Here is a 23,847-nt window from a genome sequence, read left to right as displayed (position 1 = left end):
CAGCGGCGGCAAGTCCTCCGCAGGATCCGACGGCCGGCGGCAAGCCCAAGCCGCTCGCGCGGCTAAGGAGAAGCGGCGGGTGACGGCACGCCGGTGAGCGAGAGAGAAAGAGCGAGCGAGAGAAACAACGCGAGGGAGAAGATGATTGATTAGATATTTATAGGGCCTGTCGGCTATCAGAAGGCCGACAAGGTCCTATCGGCTAATCGGGTGCCGACATGCCTATCATGTCGATATAGGTCCACTGGGCTGTCATGTCTAACAATAACGGGTACCTAGTCGGCTACTGGACGGCCGACAGAATCCTATCGGCCCACCGGTTGCCAATAGGCCACTGTCGGCTAGCCAGAGGCCAACAATATACTATATTTATAATTTTTACAATCTAAATGCTAGATTTGCAATTAATTATTAAAAAATATTATTTTTAAAAAAATTCTAACAATATCTAAAATAAAATAATCGAGCGTTGGAGCTCTCTGTCACCTGCGGTCCCTTATTCCGCCGTGCGCCGGCTACGGGGGGCCTAGCTCGCGGCCTCATCGCCCTGGCCCAGCCCAACGCGGCAGCTCGTCTCCAGTTTCAGTGGCCTGGGCTAGCCTACTATCGACCGATCTCCATCTTCCTCCGCTCCTGTCCTAAAAAAAAAAAAAAAAAAAAAAAAAAAGAGTCTGCCCAACAAAACCATGTGTTTTATGTAGTTTCAACATATGAATTTTTTTACACCATAGAATTAAGATCCAACAACCTCCATCTTTCTTTTACCTTCAGTCTTTTTCTACCTCCAGACAATCACAAATAACAAAATCACAGTTCTACGGATCCACATATCACAATAAATAATTTTTTTCTATGCGGACAAATTGATCTGCCCGCCGTCGTCACCACCTGCCTCGCGCTCGGGACTAGGAAGATGGCTGCCAAGAATGCGCTCGTCAGGAAGCTGCCTAGCGTCGAGACCCTCGGCTGCACCACGTGTGTTACAGCACCACGGGTAGCCGCGCTTCTCGATGGCGGCGTGGGGATGCGATGGCTAAAAAAAATCGTGTGCCAGCTCTTGATGAAACACCCGTGGTGTTTAGCATTTCCGAAAAAAAGTCCTCCGCTCCGTCCCAGCGGGCGCCGCCATCAACTCCGGAGCTCCCAATCGTCTCTAGCCTCTGCCCACGCCCCTGCTCCGCCTTATGCATCGCCGGGGCCGTGAGCGCCGCCCCACGGCTAGCGCCGTGAAGCCCCAGCGCCAAGTCCCTTCTTGTATGTGATCATCAGAGGAGAATTCCTCTCATCCCTACGCTCGGCAACGAATAAATTTACTGTGTGCTTACCGGTGGTCGGAGTGCAGTTTATTTTCTCTCTCCCATCGCGGACTCGGATTGCTAACAAATCAGCCTTTGTTGTAGTGTATCATTTGATTTCCGAATAATTCAGAAAACATATTCGAATCAGATTTGAGGGCTGGTCCTATCTGTATTTGGAGACACGCATGCCTGTATAAATAAACACAAGTACAGAATTATTCCATCTCCAGTTTCAAAGGTTCATAATCAGATTGAAGGCCCCTCCAATCCCATTGTATTTGGAGGAATCTGCACACGCATATACAAATATAGACAAAAGAATACAGAATTGTTTCATCACACCATCAATCAAAGTCTTACAATTCGATTGAAGGATGGTGTAGGCGTGTTTGTTTGGAGGGATCTAACCCCCCCACCCACCCACCCACACACACACACCCTTCCATAATTAAACACAAGCATTCCGATTTATTTCATCTCAGCTTGAAAGGCTTGCAAGCTTGTGTCGTATTCCTGATGGCACACGAGGCCGAACATACCCATGTAAGTTCTATCTTGAAACATATCTTCTTCTTTTTTTACTGTCTTGAAACATCACTGTTACTAGTTACTTTCTTAAGGTTATATTGTTCTTCCTCGGAAATTTAAATAAATTCTATGTAACGAAGAAAAACACAAACATAGTTTGTTTTAACATTGTCAATTTTTCAAATATAGCTGCTTATACATTATGAATCAGAGGAAGAAGCCTTTTACACAGGTTTTAAAATAAGGCTGAAAATTGTGTAAGATTAATACGTTTTTTATTGTTTTTTTTCTACACATCAGGTTTAGAAGAGAGTAATTTAGCAGCTGGTGGACAGAACTGGTTTAGTTCCAGTGTTTTTACACCACTTGGCCTACAGCTAGGGATGAGCCAAAAGGACTTGATATAGGCTATAATCAGAAGAGACGAGTAGATATGTAGAGTATAGGGACTTGTTCACCCATGGATTATATGTTATTGCTTTAATATATTTATATCTTTATTGGTATGAATTTGCATGGAACTTTTGCATTAAAATATTAACTGCTTGTGATCTTGCAGCAAGTTGGGGAAGACATGATAAGCAAGTTAAATGACGATGTTTTGCTCTCAATCTTAGAAAATGTCGACTTAACAACATCAGTGAGGGCAAGTGTCCTATCCACACGATGGAGACACCTTCTGTGGTTGCTCGGACAACTCAAAATAGATATGATGGACTTTCTTCATGAACCATATGCCGATCCCACAGTGGATGATCACATCGATAAAGCAATGTCATCTCTTGCAGAAGCAGTTAGAACCATGTTGTCTCCTTCCCGCAGAAAGACAGTCATCACCAGACTTTGTGTTTCATTAGTCATGGCCAACAGTTACTCGAGTGAAATCGGTCACCTTGTTAATGAAGTGCTTGAAAATGGAATGGTAAAAGATATAGAGCTCACAAGTGGGGTTGAGAGGACCCCAGGCGCTGTCAGTGATGAAGAAATGGAAAAACATGCAAATGGTGTGAATAGTTTCTTTGGTAACTATCCAAATATATCTTGTTGCCTCACAAGACTCCTCCTTTTTAATGCAACCTTTGCGGAATCAGATCTACATAATCTCATTGCAAATGTATGCACGGAACTTCAGTATCTTTATCTCAGCCAGTGTGATACTGGCTTCCAATCAACATTCAAGATAGATGCACCAAACTCAAAACTCAACATTGTAGAACTTGTCCATTGTTATTTTGCGCAAGTTGAGTTGCATTGCCTTCCAAAGCTAGAGAAAGTCATATTTGGCTTTTGGCTAACTAGATGTGTGCCCTTGACTTGGGGATACATCCCATGCCTCAAGGAAGTGGAAATCTTTTCAGCCTTGCCCCCTCCTCAGGAACCATTCAAGTTAAGTGAGTTTCTATGTGGTACCACATGTATAAATACTTTATCATTGGATTTCCTCGGGCAAAAGGTAATACATTCATATATTCAGTCACTACTGTATCTACAATTGTCATCAGCTCTGGCCTTATGCCTAGGCAAAGTATTTAACTTTTGAGCTAAACAGTGTGTATTAACTGTAGAGCACAACAATGACATTATGTTTTGTGTATCTTACTGTTCATAAGACTTTCTTGATATAGGTTTGTTTAATTACATTGAATGATCATGTAGAACTGATTAACTCCGCCTATGGTGGGGCGCTTTTAGTGTCCCAGCATAGCAGGTCCCAAGCCCTGGTAAACGAGGAGGGTTATGTTAGGCGCGACGAGCCAATGTAAAAACTTAGCCACTTTAATGGAGATGAAACCCAAAAGAATCCTATTGGGGCATAACCCTCTTATGGACGCGCCATGTCGGAACCCGGGTATGGTGTTAAATGAGCAAGGGCCGGGTCGTCACCCTCGTGACGCGCCGTGTCGTAATCTGGACACGATGTCAAGTGAGTAAGTGAAAGGACCTAAGATGCCGCCTAGAGGGGGGTGAATAGGCATTTATGAAAATTAACACCTTTTAAATGCGGAAACGATTAGAAAGGGGAGTTTCCAAAATGGAAACTCCAAATAAAGAGTAATACCACCCCTCACAAGTTAGCCACAGAGCATACAAGGTATAAAGAATATATCTAGAACCTACAACCCTGCAACATAAAGTTAGAACTGAGAATTAATATTTTCTGCACAGACAGTAAATACCGGACGTGTCCGGTATACACGATTTCTGCAGATCAGCCCCGAACTTGCTCCTTTCGATTTCTATCTTCGAACCAAATTGCAGGCTCTAGCTAGAGATGACAATATACACAGAGAACCTGCACAAGAGCTGGAGCAACACAAATATCAAACAAAATACGAATTGAGACACGATATTTGTTTTACCGAAGTTCGGACTCGTTCGAGTCCTACTCTCCGTTGAGGGGGTTGTGGGTGACCCAGCGAAGGTCAGCCCTAGAGGGTACCACGAAGGTCACTCTAGCCGGAGTCTTTTCCAACTCTTTTTCCTCTTTCCACTAGTTGATTCCGAGGCAGCGGAATCGACCGTTACAGACTTTCCGAGGCACACCACAATCTCTCGGGTGCTCTCCGGCGACGCCTAACCGTCTAGGACCAAAGAGTCCAAGAGTAACAAATACAAATCACGAGATCGACAATATGCACAAGTGCTCAAGTGGTGGCTTGCTCTCTTTTTCAAATTTTCTCTTAACCCACAAATGAATTTTGCAATTTGGATCACACACTCACTAAGAGAGGGTTGGGAGAGTTGGCAAGGCTCAAAAACGTGTATAGCAACCAGTAGAATCAGCAGCCTCCAAAGGTGGAGGCTTGGGGGTATTTATAACCCCCTTGAAAAACTAGTCGTTTTATAGCTGTTGCAATACCGGACACGTCCGGTATGCATACCAGACACGTTTGATATGACTTACACTACTCCAACGGTAACTAAGTTACAGTGACAATATGAGGCATCGGAACTCCCGATGAATGCCGGAACTCTTGACCGTCGGAACTCCCGACCCATGTCGGAACTCCCTATCCTCAGCAAATTTGAAAACCATGCAACTGAGTTAAAGTATATGAGGTGTCAGCACTCCCGACTCATGCCGGAACTTCCGACCGTCGGAACTCCCGACTCACATCGGAACTCCCGACCCTTAAGGCTTTGGAAAACTAGCCGTTGGCCTCTGGTCGTGCATACCGGACACGTCCGGTATGACCAGGACAGTGAACCCTCCAAGTCAGTTAAAGTGCGAGACGTCGGAACTCCCGACCGTTGGAACTCCCGACGAACCAACCCGAGAACAACAATTTTACAACTGCTGGGTAAATACCGGACACGTCTGGTATGAATACCGGACACGTCCGGTATTGCCAGACCAGCAAAAATAAAGTTAGCTCTTTTGTCGCTCAAATACTCAAAACTCACATGGGTTGGCTTGAGCACTTATGAAACATTATCTATCAACATGATGCATCCCTCTTAATAGTACAACATTTCTATTTACTCAAATTCAAATGTATAACGAATTTAAACCTTTTGAGTTGTTCTCTTTCAACCGAAGCCGTGTGTTCCAAACTTCATCAAGTGAGGGTGCTAACATGTCAACTTTGATCTTTTTCACTTGAGCATAGCCATCTTGAGCACGTGACTTGATTTCATTCATCAATTTTGAATAATCCCAAATGTATCAAGTCATTTCCATCAAACCTTCTAATAGTGATTTGATCCTCCACATAAACATGGCCATCATAGCTGGATTAGTACCTCAACTAAATGCAAGTACTTCCTTCTTCACCCTAGCTAGGTTCTTCGGCCACCAAGCCATCGCTTGCCCTTCACCCTTGCTTAGTACCTCAAAGCCTTTCCTTGCTATCTTCACCATCTCAAGCCATCAAGTCACATCTTGTGTTGAATCATTCATTCATGTATTGTTATCTTTTTTATTTCAATTTTAGCAAGCTTCAAATATGAGACCATTCCATATGCAAACCCTTATGTCTCATTAATTAATTCTCACAAGCTTGCTTTTGCATAGTACATGGAAATCCCACAATAAACAAGCATTTGCATGAATTCCATTTGCATTATTGGCTTGTCCTTGAACTAGATTGTTTATACAACAACACATCATTTTGGCTTTCGTTAGGTACCTGTGAGATAACCTATTACCTGTCCATACTCAGTAAACGGGTTAGACCTATAATCATGTTGTCTTTCAATCATCCAAAACCCACTAAAGGGCTAGATGCACTTTTAATCTTCCCCCTTTTTGGTGATTGATGACAACTTGATTAAAGCTTACACAAGAATATAAACATTTAAGTTTTTGTGTTCAATGATTTGTAAGAGACTCCCCCTTAATATGTGCTTGTGATTGGAATTCACAAAATGACCTCAACTTATCAATTGCACATACTAAAACATATAGGAGACTCCCCCTAAATCATTGCATCCATGGGGTGCATGTGTGTGTGACAAAATAGAATTGTGATGCATATGACAGGATATATCACACAAGAATAAATATAAAGACATCACATCAAATATTTTCATTCTATCATGCATAGACCTTATGAAAAATAAATACAACACATGTATACCACACATAGCACTCATTACACATTTTCTCAAGTCCATAAGCCACTGAAAAATATATTAAGATCATGTCTCAAGAGATACATGGATAAAGCATAAGTGAGTCTCATCTTTCACATGATACAAACTGTCTCAAACTCAAGATACATCAGTGAAGCTCAAAAAACGAAAAAAATGAAAACCACTACAACCTGCAGTACATATCCTCAGGTACAAAGAGAAACAAATGAAACTATCCTGAAGCTTTTAATCAGTCACTCTCTCCCTTTGTCATCTATCACCACAAAGGTCCCAAAATGACAAACTAAGGACAAAAGGGGCTACAAGCTGTCTCTGATCTCATGCATCACTCATCATCATCATCATCATCTCTACCAGCATCCTCGTCATTTGAGCGTGTAACACCAGCTAGACGAGAACCACCCACACTAGACGGGTCATAGCTACCAGACCCGTAGAAGCCGCCACCACCTGTGAGGTCACTCCACCAGTCTGAAGCAAAGTCGTCTACAGTACCAGGACGGGGCTGGGAGTGAGTAGGCACACGAGCCTGAAGAGGAAGAGTGTCAGGGTGCTCTGGTGCCTGCTGCTGTCGCTGAATGAACTCGACATACTCTCTATCATATCTTGACTGCTGCTGCTCCTCAGTCTCAGGCTCACTAGATGTCTCATCTGATAGTGGAGACCTAGAAGGATCAAGCTCAAGATTAGAAGCAATTTGCTTCAAAGTCTGAGTGTCCTTCCTCCTAGCCTCCCTCTCCTTCTGCTATCGGGTCTAGATGTCTCTGCACATCCCAAATATGGAGCTGAAAAGCCTGTGGATAGGCGAGAGAGGACTGCCACGGCATGAAGTAGAACGTGAAGGAGCACGTGGTGAAGGTGAAGCTCCTACTGGTGCACCACTCCTAGGTGCATCTGCCTCTGGTGCTGCTGCTGCTCCTCCTGGTCCTGCTGGAGGTAACCCTGTCTCAGGCAGATCTGCAACAATCTTCAGGGCCTTGTGACTCTTGTCATACTCAAATGTGTGCCCTGTCACCTGCTCAATCATATACATGATATAGGGAGCAAATCCATAGCCCTTGAGGGGCCTCTCTCCCACACTCCTAATCTCTAACCATATGAAGTCAAACACGCTGAAGGGATGAGCATCAGGTGCCATCCTGTGGAGCAGGTTCCTAGAGTAATCTGCAATGTTGCCCTTGTCTCCACCCTTGCAGTCAATAGACTTCCTAAACATCCTGTCCAGGTATCTATAAGTAGGGTGAAGACCCTGAACCTTCCCCACTGCTCCCCTCTCACCTCCTGGTGGATATATATAGGCAAGTTGCTCAGGGGGTAACACCTGCTCGGTGTGGATCCTATCCCTCTGTAGGTCATCCTCTGAGAAGCCAAGGTGAGCGGCAAACACATCATAGTCCACACTGTACCACTAGCCCTCGAGCATCCAGTGCATTCGCCTGTCATCCTCCTCAACGAACAGGGTAGCATAAAACTGAGCTACTACCTCGGTATTCCAGTCATGCTGGAACTCCATGATCCCATAAACCCCAGTGCGCTGGCAAATAGCAATGGCATGATCAACTGAGGCCTTCTATAACTCTCTAATGTACTACTAGTCAATCCAATGAGACCTGGCAATAACTGGGTTCCTAGTGAGAATCACACTGGAGTAGTAATCCAAGTGAAAGGTTGTCTGGAAGCGGTGATCATACTGAACCTTAGGTAAGCCTCTCGGATCTACCCTTCGCTCATCTGTAGCTTTCCTGATCATACCCTTTCCCCTATAGTCAACCCTAGAAACATAGGAGGGCACATTGGGCAGACATGTCTCAAGGAGACCATAATGCATACCCTGACCAGGCTGGTGCTGAACTGGAGGAACTGGCTCCTCCTCCTCAATCTCCTACTCCTCATCTAAGCTATCACCATCTAATCCTCTATCAGTGCTCTTTCTCTTTCTTTCTTCTCTAGACTCTACTCTGAACTCATCAGTGTTAGTGTCAGAAGAAGAGCTCCCTGACCCCTCTGCATATTGAGGTGATGCACTAGAGGTGGCTCTGGAAGGCCTCCTGCTGCTCGGCTGGAATCCAGGATGCATCTCCTATCTTGCCTTCTTGTACTTTTCAAGTGTGGGATCATGCCTGTGCTTGGACCTAGGCTCCTGACGTCCACTCATGGCTGTTGTCCTGTATTCAAAGATTTGCAAGAAATTTCAGATACATGCCCAAAATTTAATCGTGAATTGCAATTTAGATGTAGAATCTTTGATCCATGGTTTTACATCCATCTTTGACACACAACTGTCAATAGGTTTGCAAAATGTAGATACAAAAGAAGCTAAGTCTAACAAACAATTCTAGGATAGGATTGAATCAAAGGAAAGCAGAGAGCCTGCTCTGCTGGGCCATACCGGACACGTCCGGTAGCATACCAGACACGTTCGATATGGGTGTCCAGCAACCCTAACTAGGGTTTCTCGATTCAAACCGTCACGGATCAATTCCAAACTTTGGCCATTGCTTCTACATCACCAATGTAGCATATTAACCAAAGGAATTTCAAAACCAATCATCATCCATGAAGATCAGACGAGGTCCACGATTAGGGTACCTTTGGAGAAGAGATGAGAAGGCGGTGTGAAATCCAAATCCCTGGGCCTTCAATCTTGATGCAAGCCTTCTCTAATGTAATCTCCCTCTCTCCCTCTTCTTGGTGAGATGTTTGGTCGCCCTAGGTGTGGAGGAAGGCGACAGCTGGGTGGCTTGGAAGAAGATGAGTCTGTCTGGGCCAAAGGGGTACGGCTGGTTTTATAGTCCCGCTCATACCGGACACGTCCGGTATACGCGGGCTAGCCCAAGTCATTCCAAAATGTGATTTCTCTCTTCCAATCCCCTTTTCTATTATTTCTCAGTCTAGAAAGATATAAAATCTTGATCCAAACCGAATATGATCACTTCTCTTATCCAATGCCATAAAGTGATTTTCTCTTTTCCAAATATTTGGCATATACAAGATTTTGCTTACTCGAGAGAGATAGAGTGAGACATAGTAGATTGTGGACTTAAGAAAACCATGTCATGTGTGATTAGCTGATCAAACAACCAAGGAGAGCTATAATCATCACATGGCAAGGCTAGGTCACAAAGACCAAGATTCAAATAGTTTTTCAAATTCACACCAACTATGCATGCTAGTTATGGGTTTTGAAAATTATCTCTCCTATGTCACATAAATGCACATTCTAACATATAAAGGGCCTTAGATGCACTTGCAATGTATATATGTAAACACATACCTTTGCCTTGAGCCCACAAGAATACCACTAAGAAGATTCATGGCATGATAATCTTTATGTTGACCTTGATTGCCAAATAATCATGCTAGATTCTAAATCACTTTTCATCCAAAGAACTACAAAGAATGCTAGATAAATTTGTTAGTCTACAATGGTGCAAAATAGAATCTTAGCTCCCCCTAAATAAGTGCTTCAAGTAATTTGAATGACTTTCAACAAGCACTTTTATTCTATTAGGGAATCGAGAGCCAATTTTCTATTTTGACCATAAATCAAATAAAATTGCCATATTTAAAATTGAGTTCGGGAGATGCTCACAATCCACTTAGATTTAATAAATCACAAGCTTCTGAGTAAATTAGTGATATATGAAAATATATGAATCAAAGACTCAGTTGCAATCCAATTAGTGTTCTGGTTCCTGTAATACCGGACACGTCTGGTAGGTATACCAGACACGTTCGGAATACACAGAATAGAAACACTTACTTTCTGTCCCTGACCATACCAGACACGTTCGATAGTAATACCGGACACGTCCGATAGGTGCAGGACAGAACCAATTAATTCGCTGCTTGTGATTCTTTATTTAGCTCTAGTATTTATTGTATACTTGCATCTCAACAAATGAATTGCTTTACTAGAGAGCCGTTAAAACATCATATGGCAAAGTAAAATTCTTTTTAATTGAATCTAATTAGCCACTTTCATTATTTCACAAATATGCCTATTTGTGAACTATAGAACACGAAACGAACAAAGTGGCTATCTATAAGGTTTAGATACTTGTTACTAATGGTGAGGATGAAATATATGATGTATTCATTGAATTATCTTCGGGTCAACCATATAATGGATTATGATAAGAGTTGGTTGATAGATTGGGTGGATATTGTCAAATTGCTTGCTCAACCACCCTGAAGCTTCTATCTCATCACCAAGTACCTACATCATTAACCTAAGCACACTTTGGTACCCAAATCTTGTTGGGTCCTTTTGGGTTAGTCAACAAGTGCTTAGGCACCCAAATGGCTTTAGCACTAGTTTGTGGTGAACACATCACCTTGCTAGTGTTAACTCCATTTGTGGTCTTCCTAAGCATATCATTATAAATAAATGTGTTTGGCTTAGGAGCGTTACCATTTGGGCATTTATAGCTTAGATGCCCCTTTCTTCTACAAGCATAGCATATGCGACCTTTGTTTGCTCTATGCTTGCTTTGCTTGTATGGACATCTGTCAACCTTGTGGCCCATCTTATTGCATCCATAGCATCTTCTTGTTGCAACTTGGGCTTCCTTTCTTGCCTCTTGGTACACTGGGCATTTCTTGGTAGGTTGCCCTAACTTCTTGCTTATGAGACAAGTGCTTTGTCCATCACTTTTTTTTGGTTGGCCAACTTGTTTGAGGCCTTTTGTTCGGCCACTTCACACTTGTCGGCCCAACTCTTGTGTGGACATATAGCCCACTCATGTCCATACAATCTACAACCATAGCACATCCTTTTTCCATGTTTCTTGCTCTTGGTTGTGTTGGCCTTACTTGAAATGTGATTCTTTTGTTGGGCTTTGGAGGAAGCAAGGTTTGAACCCTTCTCAAGCTTCTTCACCATGTTATCACGGTTATCTTGAGAAGGTTGTGCTTTCTCCTTACCCTTCAATTGAATCACATCTTTCTTTAATCTTTTCACCTCTTCTTTGAGCTCTATGTTTTCTATGAGATTTAGCTCAATCAAAGATTGGCTTGCTTGAGGAGCACACTCATTAGTACAAGAAACATTTAATTGAGATGGTGTACTAGTGAGTGGAAGTGTGAGAGGTTGAGAAAATTTTACCGATGTGATCACAACCTCATAAGCCACCTCAAGCATGATGCTTGATTCTACTACTTCATCATGAGAGCACTTTAGATGAACATAGTTTGCTTGTAGCATATTATACTTGCTTGATAGTTCATCTAGCCTTGCCTTGAGCTCAAAGTTTTCCTTCTCTAGTTGTGAAACACTAGAAGAGGAGTTAGTAACTAAAGCATGCTCAATTGACAATTTTTCATACCTTTCATTTAGAGCCTTTAGTTCTTTCATCTTAGAGATGAGAAACAATTCTTGCTTTTGAAGTGATTGCTCTTGCTTCTCAATCTCTTCTTCAAGCTCATCATTCTTTTCAACTATCTTCATGATGATGATCTTGTCTTTGCGGTTGAGATGATCAAGATTGTAGTTATCTTCAACTTCAACGTCACTCTCATCTTGATCATCTACTTGTGCTTTCTCCTTCTCTTGATCTTTCTTGCTAGCCTTCTTCTTGCTTTTCTTGGTCATGAGACACAAGTGATGAGTATCATGAGATACTGAGGTTGACTCATCACTTGGTCGCCACCGGGCTTGAGCCTCATCATCATAGACAGCTTGCTGTCCTGCTGCCACATCCATACCGGACACGTCTGGTATGCATACCGGACATGTCTGGTATGTGCAGGCAGATAGCATATCACGCGTTGCTTGGACTTCTTGCTCCGGCTCGGCACTCTTGAGGTCTTGTGAGGCTTCTTCACTGCATGAAGACACAATGGACATACTTTCCATTGACTCGACCTCAAGTGCATCATCACATTTGGATTTTCCATATAACTCAATGAGTTTGGTCCAAATGAGATGAGCACTCTCCGGATGTGGTTGTCCATTGAATATTGCCTCATCTTGAACCTCTGCACTCAATGTACTCAAAATGATATTAATAGCTTGAGCATTGAGTTGCACGCATATTTCTTCCTCTTTTGATAAATTCTTATAGTCGCTCCAATTAACTATAGGAAGAGGTATGCTTGCAAACACAATATGCTCAACAAGAGGACTAATATCTCTAAAAGCATTGAGTATATGAATTAACCAAGGTAGAAAGTTTGAACCATCATTTTGGAGAAGCATCGGCTCCAACTCGATAGGCGTCGACATCCTTTTCTTACGGCGGTGAAGCTTTAGGTGAGAACCTTGCTCTGATACCAATTGAAAGGACCTAAGATGCCGCCTAGAGGGGGGGTGAATAGGCGTTTATGAAAATTAACACCTTTTAAATGCGGAAACGATTAGAAAGGGGAGTTTCCAAAATGGAAACTCCAAATAAAGAGTAATACCACCCCTCACAAGTTAGCCACAGAGCATACAAGGTATAAAGAATATATCTAGAACCTACAACCCTGCAACACAAAGTTAGAACTGAGAATTAATATTTTCTGCACAGATAGTAAATACCGGACGTGTCCGGTATGAATACCGGACGTGTCCGGTATACATGATTTCTGCAGATCAGCCCCGAACTTGCTCCTTTCAATTTCTATCTTCGAACTAAAATGCGAATTAAGACACGATATTTGTTTTACCGAAGTTCGGACTCGTTCAAGTCCTACTATCCGTTGAGGGGGCTGTGGGCGACCCAGCGAAGGTCAGCCCTAGAGGGTACCACGAAGGTCACTCTAGCTAGAGTCTTTTTCAACTCCTTTTCCTCCTTCCACTAGTTGATTCCGAGGTGGCAGAATCGACTGTTACAGACTTTTCGAGGCACACCATAATCTCTCGGGTGCTCTCCGGCGATGCCTAACCGTCTAGGACTGAAGAGTCCAAGAGTAACAAATGCAAATCATGAGATCGACAATATGCACAAGTGCTCAAGTGGTGGCTTGCTCTTTTTTCAAATTTTCTCTTAACCCACAAATGAATTTTGCAATTTGGATCACACACTCACTAAGAGAAGGTTAGGAGAGTTGGCAAGGCTCAAAAACATGTATAGCAACTAGTAGAATCAGCAGCCTCCAAAGGTGGAGGCTTGGGGGTATTTATAACCCCCTTGAAAAACTAGCCGTTTTATAGCCGTTGCAATAACGGACACGTCCGGTATGCATACCGGACACGTCCGATATGACTTACACTGCCCCAACGGTAACTAAGTTACAGTGATAATGTGAGGCGTCGGAACTCCCGATGAATGCTGGAACTCCCGACCGTCGGAACTCCCGACCCACGTCGGAACTCCCTATCCTCAGCAAATTTGAAAACCATGCAACTGAGTTAAAGTATATGAGGTGTCGGAACTCCCGACTCATGCCGGAACTTCCGACCGTCGGAACTCCTGACTTACGTCGGAACTTCCGACCCTCAAGGCTTTGGAAAACTAGCCGTTGGCCTCTGGTCGTGCATACCGGACACGTCCGGTATGACCAGGACAGTGAACCCTCCAAATCAGTTAAAGTGCGAGACATCGGAACACCCGACCCTTGCCGAAACTCCCAACCGTCGGAACTCCCGACGAACCAACCCGAGAACAATAATTTTACAACTGCTGGGTAAATACCGGACACGTCCGGTATGAATACCGAACACGTTCGGTATTGCCAGACCAGCAAAAATAAAGTTAGCTCTTTTGTTGCTCAAATACTCAAAACTCACATGGGTTGGCTTGAGCACTTATGAAACATTATCTATCAACATGATGCATCCCTCTTAATAGTACGACATTCCTATTTACTCAAATTCAAATGTATAACGAATTTAAACCTTTTGAGTTGTTCTCTTTCAACCGAAGCCGTGTGTTCCAAACTTCATCAAGTGAGGGTGCTAACATGTCAACTTTGATCTTTTTCACTTGAGCATAGCCATCTTGAGCACGTGACTTGATTTCATTCATCAATTTTGAATAATCCCAAATGTATCAAGTCACTTCCATCAAACCTTCCAATAGTGATTTGATCCTCCACATAAACATGGCCATCATAGCTGGATTAGTACCTCAACTAAATGCAAGTACTTCCTTCTTCACCCTAGCTAGGTTCTTCGGCCACCAAGCCATCGCTTGCCCTTCACCCTTGCTTAGTACCTCGAAGCCTTTCCTTGCTATCTTCACCATCTCAAGCCATCAAGTCACATCTTGTGTTGAATCATTCATTCATGTATTGTTATCTTTTTCATTTTAATTTTAGCAAGCTTCAAATATGAGACCATTCCATATGCAAACCCTTATGTCTCATTAATTAATTCTCACAAGCTTGCTTTTGCATAGTACATGGAAATCCCACAATAAACAAGCCTTTGCATGAATTCCATTTGCATTGTTGTCTTGTGCTTGAACTAGATTATTTACACAACAACATATCGTTTTGGCTTTCGTTAGGTACCTGTGAGATAACCTATTACCTGTCCACACTCAGTAAACGGGTTAGACCTTTAATTATGTTGTCTTTCAATCATCCAAAACCCACTAAAGGGCTAGATGCACTTTCAGTAAGGATCGGGTCATCGCATCCTTAGTGGCGCGCCACATCGGTGTCCGGGTGTGGTGCAAAATGAGCAAGGGTCTTCACACCTACCTCGGCAGGTGCGAAGGGTAAGGAAGCTAGTCGAGCCAACTAGGATCCGTTTATGTAGCTGGAATGTAGGGTCCCTTATAGGTAAGTTAAGAGAGTTAGTGGACACAGCGGTTAGGAGGCGTGTAAATATCTTATGCATCCAAGAGACTAAATGGAAGGCACAGAAGGCGAAGGATGTGGATAATACTGGCTTCAAGCTCTGGTACACAAGGACAACTTCAAATAAAAATGGAGTAGGAGTTTTGATTGATAGCCTCAAGGACGGTGTGGTGAAGGTGAGAAGGCAAGGAGATAGGATCATCTTAGTTAAACTTGTCATTAGTGATATGGTCTTAAACGTAATTAGTGTGTATGCCCCCAAGTAGGCCATGATGAGAGTGCTAAGCAGCTTTTCTAGGAAGACTTAGATCGCTTGGTTAGAGCTGTCCCTAGTAGCGAGAAGCTCTTTATAGGAGATGATCTTAATGGCCATGTAGGTACATCAAGTGCAGGTTTTGAGGCGGTTCATGGGGGTTTCGGATATGGTAGCAGGAACCAGGAGGAAGAGAAAGTCTTAGACTTCGCCATAGCTTGTGATCTGATGATAGCTAACAATTTCTTCCGTAAGAGATAGTCCTATTTAGTGACCTTTAGTAGCGGCCAGTACTCTAGTCAAATCGACTTTGTCCTTACAAGGAGTGATAAATGAACATGCGTGGACTATAAGGTGATGCCTGGAGAATGTGTGGTCGCTCAACACAAGCTGGTGGTGGCTGACTTCTGCTTTCTGGTGCAAGCTCGTGGGAACAAACAAGCTATGGTTGCTAGAATGAAGTGGTGGAAATTAGAAGGGGAAGTATCAAAGGTCTTTAAGAAAAAAGGTCATTGAAGAAGGCCCTTGGAATGATAAAGGCGATGCAAACAGCATGTGGGAGAAGATGGCAACATGCGTTCGAAAGGTTGCTTTAGAGGTGCTTGAAGTGACCAAAGGGAGCAGATACGACTCAAAAGACACTTGGTGGTGGAATGAAGATGTGCAAAAGACTATTAAGAAAAAGGAGTGCTATAAGCGCTTGTATCATGACAGGTGTGCAAACAACATAGAGAAGTATAAGGTGGCAAAGAAGACTACAAAATGAGCGATGAGTAAGGCAAAGGGGTGGGCCTATGAGGACCTTTACCAATGTTTGAGTACGAAGGAAGGAGAGAATGACATTTATAGAATGGCTAGGGCTCGCAATAGGAAGACAAGGGACTTCAACCAAGTCAAATACATAAAGGATGAGAGGGAGCAGCTCTTGGTGAAGGAGGATGAGATCAGACATAGATGGCAAGAGTATTTTGATAAATTATTCAATGGTGAGAACGAGAACATCACTGTTTAGTTGGACGACTCGTTTGATGACACTAACAGGCGCTTTGTGCGGAGGATTCAAGAATCAGAGGTCAGAGAAGCCTTGAAAAGGATGAAATGGGGCAAAGCAATGGGCCCTGATGGTATCCCAATCAAGGTGTGGAGATGTCTTGGGGATATAGCTATAGTATGACTAACCAAGATGTTTAACAATATCTTTCAATCGAACAAGATGCCTGAGGAGTGGAGAAAAATCATATTGGTACCGATCTACAAGAACAAGGGAGATATCCAAAGTTGTACTAATTATTGGGGAATTAAGTTGATGAGCCACACTATGAAGTTATGGGAGAGAGTCATCGAGGAGCGCCTGCGAGGAACAACGCAGATATCAACAAATCAATTTGGTTTCATGCTGAAAGGTCCTTGTTTGGTTTTGGTAATTGAGTGACAACCTAGGTGGACTAATTGTGTTTATGTGAGATACATAGGTGATTAGTCCACAGGTACATGTGTGTGAGCAACATATGCCATGAAGGTGAAAATGGCTTGGAGATGTTGCAAAGCTCACACATGTGATGATGAAGGAGCTTAAATGCACATGAGACATGACATTGAGTCATGTGATCAAGGTGGAGAAGATCAAGACAAGACTTGGCTTGATGGACCGGTTGCAAGCGTGAAGGGCAAGTCGAAGGCTTTGGAGTAATGGACCGCGTGGCGGTGAAGCTTGAGCAAGACTTGGCGCCGATGGACGATGGCAACGGTGAAGAGCAAGTAGATTCAAGATCGATGAACCAATATGATCATGTGATGATATGAAGTGGATCATATCATTGTTGATCGTGTTGATGCATATGTTGCATCAACATTGGAGGAGATGGAATGGAATGCGCAAGGCAAAGGTATAACCTAGGGCATTTCATTTCACCGGTCATAGGTGTGTAGAGAAGTTTATGACTGGGTTTAGGATAGATGGCCGTACTATCAAGAGGGGCAAACTTGTTTGCATATCGGTCATCTAGTGCCACTCGAGTGATCTAACTTTGCATTGTCGCTAGGATCAAGTGGCATGGCAAGTTGAGTGGCTAACATCCTTTGGGAAATGATTGTGAAAATGCTAACACACATACACATGGTGGTGTACACTTGGTGGTGTTGGCACATTTACAAAGGAGGTGGTGTTTGCAAGCTCGGCGGGATTCGGCGCTTTCGGGAAAATGAAATGTCTATATTCTATTGCGCCGGATGCAAATTCTTGGTGGTTAGCACATTGGAGCAAGGGTGAAGAAGTTAGAAGTGAAAATGAGTTGGTCGCGAAGATGCTGGCATCGGTCAACTGACCGGACGCTAGATCTGAATGCACCGGACGCTGGCAGGCTGCGTCCGGTCGCGCTGACGTGGAGTGTAGCAGTAGCTGGAGAGTGACCGGACGCTGGCTGCGTCCGATCGCGTTCGACCGGACGTATCCGGTCATGCTCGGGAGCTTACTAGAAACAACCAGACGCTGGGGTTCAGCGTCCGGTCAGTTGAAGCTGGAGCGTCCGGTCAGGTCAAGTGACCGTTGGAATCGGGACACGTGGTCGTCTGCGAGCGACCGGACGCTGAGGTCCAGCGTCCGGTCAACACGACCGGAGCGTCCGGTCGGCCCGACCGTTGCCCAGTGAAGGGGTAACGACTAGTTTAGTCCTTGGGGCTATAAATAGAAGTGGCCTTCGACCATGGCTGGTGTTGAGCACCTAAGGGGACTTAGTGTCCATGCTTGTGAGTGCTTGGGAGCCCTCCATCACACATATACTTGATAGTGATCATTCAATTGTGTGAGTGAGCGATTCTAGTGCGATTGCATCGTGAGGTTGCATCGAGTGGCACTAGGTGATCAAGTTGCAAGCCAGTGGTGCTTGTTACTCTTGGAGGTTGCCACCTCCTAGACGGCTTGGTGGTGGTCTCCGTCGAAGCGCGCAAGAAGCTTGTGCGGCGCTCCAGAGAAGTGCTTGTGAGGGGCATTGTGCTCGCCCCGTGGGAGCCGCGAAGAGCAACTCTAGTAAAAGCATGTCATTGAGCTACCCTCACTCAGGGGGTAGGTTCTTGCGGCGCCCGACGTGCGGGCTTAGCGGGTGATGCTAATTAGCCGCCGAACCACCAAGTGAGCGGTCGACACAACGGGGACTAGCGTGTTGGCAAACACATGAACCTCAGGAGAAAAATCATCGTGTCAACCTTGTTCTTCCCGTTGGTTTGCATCCCCATTACACAAGCTTGCAATTACTTTTATACATATTAAGCTTGTGTAGTTGTTCTTGTAATTAGATAGCTTGTGTAGCTTGCTAATTACCTTCTTGCTTGTGTAGTATAGAAGTAGCTCCCTTGCGTGGCTAATTTGGTTTTAGTAACCTTGTTAGTCACATTGCTTAGTTTGTGTAGCTAAGTATTTGTGCTCTCTAATTAGGCATTGGTTGCCTTGTTATTGAGCATTGCTAGTGAGCTTAGTTAGCTTTGTGCTTTTGCTTACTAGCATGTGTAGGAGCTCCCTTGTTGCTTAATGTACTAGTGGCATAGGTTTGTGTAACCTTGCTCCTAGAATTGTTTAGGAGAGCTCTAACTAGCCCGGCACCTTTGTTGCATAATTGTTATCTTTGCAAGGTGCTAGTGAACATATATAGTGGGGTATAGTCTTGGCTAGACCGATAGTTTTAATTCCGCATTTGTATCGGTTAGCCGACGCGATTAAGTTTTAGAAAAGACTATTCACCCCCCCTCTAGTCGCCATCTCGACCCTTCACATGCCCGAAAGGTCAACCATAGAAGCAATCTTCTTAATAAGACAGGTTATGGAGCGGTTTAGAGAGCAGAAGAAGGACCTCCACTTGGTTTTCATTGACTTGGAGAAGGCTTATGATAAGATATCAAGAAATATTATGTGGTGGTCTTTGGACAAACATAAAGTCCCATCAAAGTACGTGACCCTCATCAAGGACATGTACAACAATGTTGTGACTAGTGTTTGAACAAACGATGGTAACACAGATTAATTCCCGATTAAAATTGGACTTCATCAAGGGTCAGTCTTAAGCCCGTATCTCTTTGCCTTGGTAATGGATGAGGTTACCAGGAACATACAAGGGGATATCCCTTAGTGTATGTTGTTCGCTGATGATGTAGTGTTAGTGGACAAAAGCTAGGCGGGAGTAAATAGGAAACTAGAGTTATGGCAGCAGACTCTTGAGTCTAAAGGTTTTAAAAACTAAAACCGAATATATGAGATGCGACTTTGATGGAGTTGTACAGGAGGAAGGAGATGTGAGTTTAGAAGGTCAAGTAGTGCCTAAAAAGGATACCTTTCAATATCTAGGATCGATGCTACAGAGGGATGAAGATATTGATGCGGACGTTAGCCATAGAATCAAAGCAGGGTGGATCAAGTGGCGACAAGCTTCTGGCATTCTCTGTGACAAAAGGATACCGCAAAAGCTAAAAGGCAAGTTCTATAGAACGGCGATTAGACCGGCTATATTGTATGGAGTAGAATGTTGGCCTACAAAGATTCGACATGTTCAACAACTGAGTGTTGCAGAAATACGTATGTTGCGATGGATTTGCGGTCACACAAGAATGGACCGAGTTCGGAATGATGATATACGTGATCACTTAGAGGTAGCACCAATTGAAGAAAAGCTTGTCCAACATCGGTTGAGATGATTTGGCCATGTCCAAAAGAGACCTCCAGAGACACCAGTGCATTGTGGAGTTCTAAGCCAAGCTAATAATATGAGGAGAGATAGAGGAAGACCAAAATTGACATGGGGGTGAGGCAATAAAAAGATATTTAAAAGCTTGGGATATACCTAGAGATTTATGTTTGAATAGGATTACTTGGAAATCAGCTATTGAAGTGCCTGAACCGTGACTTGGGGCTCTTGGTGAGTTTCAACTCCAGCCTACCCCAATTTGCTTGGGACTGAAAGACTATGTTGTTGTTGTTGATCATGTAGAACTGATTGATTTGTGTTCGTTCATTTAGGGAGCATATTTGCTCAAATACTCAGCGAACTTTTTTTTTGTTTTCATTCACTAACTGAAAACATCAACTTTCCTCCTGTTTTCTTTCTTTCTCAACTCTCCAGACTTGGCTACTACCTGAAAAACATCAACTTTCCTTAGCATTTAGCAATTTGAGGAAATTGTGTATATATGATGTCTTTGTTGGATTTGGCCTTTTGTGGACAATAGCTCTTCTTTAATCTGCGCCATCCCTCGAGATACTTAAAGTTGAGGTACTTTTTCAGTTTTGCTTGTTTCTTTAGACCAATTTAGCAAACCCTTTTTATTAAGAAAAAATATCCAATGACCTTTATGCCTTTGTCATTTATGAGTATTGCTGAGTGATTTATGTGGTGGAAGAGAGTGTGCCTAATAGAATTAATGGATTTGGTACAATGATACTTACACTTAGTTGTAAAATGGTTAGCATCATCAATCTTTTTCTTCATTTAGGGTGATCTATTGGGGGTGAACTTGTTAAATTCTTTAATTGATATAAACCACCACCAAAATTTACTGGGTTGACAATGGGACATAATGGTTCAGCCTGTTAAACAATAATCATGTTCTATTCCCTGCCATGTATAGGTGGCTGTTGCTTTTGTACCTCTACTATTGTCGTATGTGCCAAAACGTACAACAAAGCACGTGAGAAGGCCTTATACTTATGCCTCTCCAAAATCTTGTCATGGACCTAGTGATTAAGCATGAACAACTACAAGTTTACTATATTTGCTACTAGTTCAGGTACAAGCTAGATTCTTAGAATGCCAATTCAAAACTTATTAAACTTTGGCCGGTACCATATGTCAGAAAATTGGGTTCATCTAACAAGAATGATATATAAATTGATTCATCACCAAATGTTTTATTTTTGTTAATTTGAAATAAGCAATGACCAAAGTATGTGTAAAGGGGACCGTTTCCATGTTATATGTTATGTAGTAGGTAAATCAGATTGGACATACTAATCAGTAGGCACTTTCTCAAAATTTTGAAAATATCACCTCATGAATCATGAGAGTGAAGATGCAGTGCAAGAATTGTTGGTGGCGTCATCATATATATGGGAGAAATGAGCATGATTCCTAGCTGTCATCATGCAACGTTTTCATGACGAAAGTTGACACAAAGATATACATTTATGCACATGCTATGTTCCCTGCAAATAATGACTATTGAAAAGAACAACTTAGTTCATTTAATCATTTTCACTTCATAGAACATGTTGCATGTATATGCAGGTGTATGACCATCGATGCGAGGAGGATGAGAAAGTAACTGAGACGTGTGCTGAAAGAACTAATGCGCCATGGGAAGTGTCAGAGTTTGCATACCCGAAGCATTTGCCACTGACAGAGCTTGAAATCATTGGTTTCAATGCATCAGAAGAACGTATAGTGTTTGTTTACACTAAAATTTGGGAGAAGAACGTGGAAATTCGAAAGCTTCCAAAATTGTGTCAATCAAGAAATCGATTGCATAAGGATCAATATCAGCTGATTCAGATACGACTCTGGATTCGGATCTCTTTGGATGACGTCAGTAGATAGCAATACTGAGCTACGGTTTGCGCCAGGAAACTACATATCGGACTTAAAAAAGAAAAAGATTAGAGTCCAAGTTATCTTAAATTAGGAATGTTTTCTTCTATGCCGAAGATTGTAATGAGTCGTGCTCGAGTAGGATTCATGTTTAGGCTTCGGGTATAAATATCAGACCCCGGCTATTGTAAAGGACACACAATCAATCCAATACAAGTTACTTATTTTTTTCGGCTCCGACCATCCCTTAGGAGTAAGAGTAGAGTAGATCTCGGCGAGTTCTTCAGCGAGCAGGGCTATATCGGTCCGGCCGGCCTCCGGCTTGTCTGTAAGTACCGTTATGGCTTATACTTCTATTCGTACGGCTGCATCGATCCGGTCGACCTCCACTGCGACTCTGGTATAAGCTAGTTATCGACTCTTGTTTAGTTCAAGTACGGCTGCATCGATCCGGTAGACCTCCACTGCTCGAACTAGATTAAGGTCAAGTTATCGGCTCTATCTAAGGGTGGCGTTCCTTCGGATAGATTCATTAAGTTACCGATATTGCTTATTGCTTCAATTATTTATTTAATTACAGCAATATTACTTCGTCCGATTGGGATTGATCTAGATCGGCCTTATATCCTGTTTAACCCATCGTTTGTTAATCTAAACTGATCCAATCTACATCTTAAACGATGAGCTATGTTTTATCGGCTGTTTTATATCAATCTTGATCGTGCATAGTATACGGTTAAGGCGTGTCTGGTCTTAAATAGATCTATTGGCAAGCTAAAACCGTTCCATGGCCCGCTATCACTGACATGTGTGATTCTGCCTCATATCCCACTGTTAGCACCGTGGAGTGGGGATCGTTATTTGGTAGATCTCTTTATGATAGGGCATGACCTTAACTATGCGCTATGTCTGAATCGGCTGTTTTAGCCGATATTGAGCGCTTTCACATATGCAGTTTACGTCACGAGACCGTTGAAGTAGAGATAGGTTGAAAGATATGTTAGCCCCATGATCTTATTATTATATTACGGTCTGCATGCTTCTGTCTCATGCCCCACTGATATTAGTAGTAAGTTAGGGTCGTCGAATCTATTGTTGTTTCTACGGCCTGCATGATTCTGCCTCATGCCCCACTGGTCATAGCGATAGATGAGATCTAGTATATTCATTAGATTTATCTTTATTAAATGGTTAAATGATGATGAGCTGCTTCTTTATATAAAAGGGATTCGGTTACTTGCAGTCATTGGCTTAGCATAAACTGATTATTGTTGACATCTTATTGCCATCGACTAATATTGTCTAAATAACGAGATTCATCCTGAATGATAACCGATTTTTCTTACACAACCCCACGAGGTTTAACTGATTTATTCTTATGAATATGCTAGAATCGACTATTTAGTCGATCTCCTTCCATATCGGCTCTCAGAGCTGCACATTCGGAATTGTCGGGCAACATCGGTATGTTCCGCCTTAAATTACTTATTAGCTTTCTCTCCTTATCAATTATAGGGTCAAATTGACTGGCACGTCTCGGGAGGAGTGCGCAAGATCGACTACCCCTGCGTTGAAGCTAGGCGGATCTACAGTTCTATCGAGCAGACCCTTCTGACTTGCTCGTGTGCCCTTGGTACGGGACGAAATTTTACAGGAGCAGGTGATGGAGCGGGCTTCTAACTTACAGTCGGTTGTTTTGAAAGACAAGTGCTGTAAGGAATGCGAAGCAACCAGTACAGCGTCAGTAAAACGTAAATTTCCAGAGAGTGAAGATGAACAAGAGCTGGTAGTGAATAAGCTCACAGACCGGTTCTCCACCCATGCTCAGATAATTTTCAGTGACCGTAAGGTTGTCAGCGAACGTGTGTTTGCCTGA

General features: G+C 43.0%; 1 pseudogene; it reads left to right on the top strand.

Annotated features, from left to right (window-relative positions):
• Positions 1-1,733: 1,733 nt before the first annotated feature.
• On the top strand, positions 1,734-23,847 carry LOC136547388 (uncharacterized; annotated as a pseudogene).

The sequence above is a fragment of the Miscanthus floridulus genome, chromosome 3 (assembly GCF_019320115.1).
Source record: "Miscanthus floridulus cultivar M001 chromosome 3, ASM1932011v1, whole genome shotgun sequence".
Classification (NCBI taxonomy): domain Eukaryota; kingdom Viridiplantae; phylum Streptophyta; class Magnoliopsida; order Poales; family Poaceae; genus Miscanthus; species Miscanthus floridulus.
The sequence above is the reverse complement of the archived record's forward strand: the minus strand, read 5'-3'. Positions and strand labels throughout refer to the sequence as shown.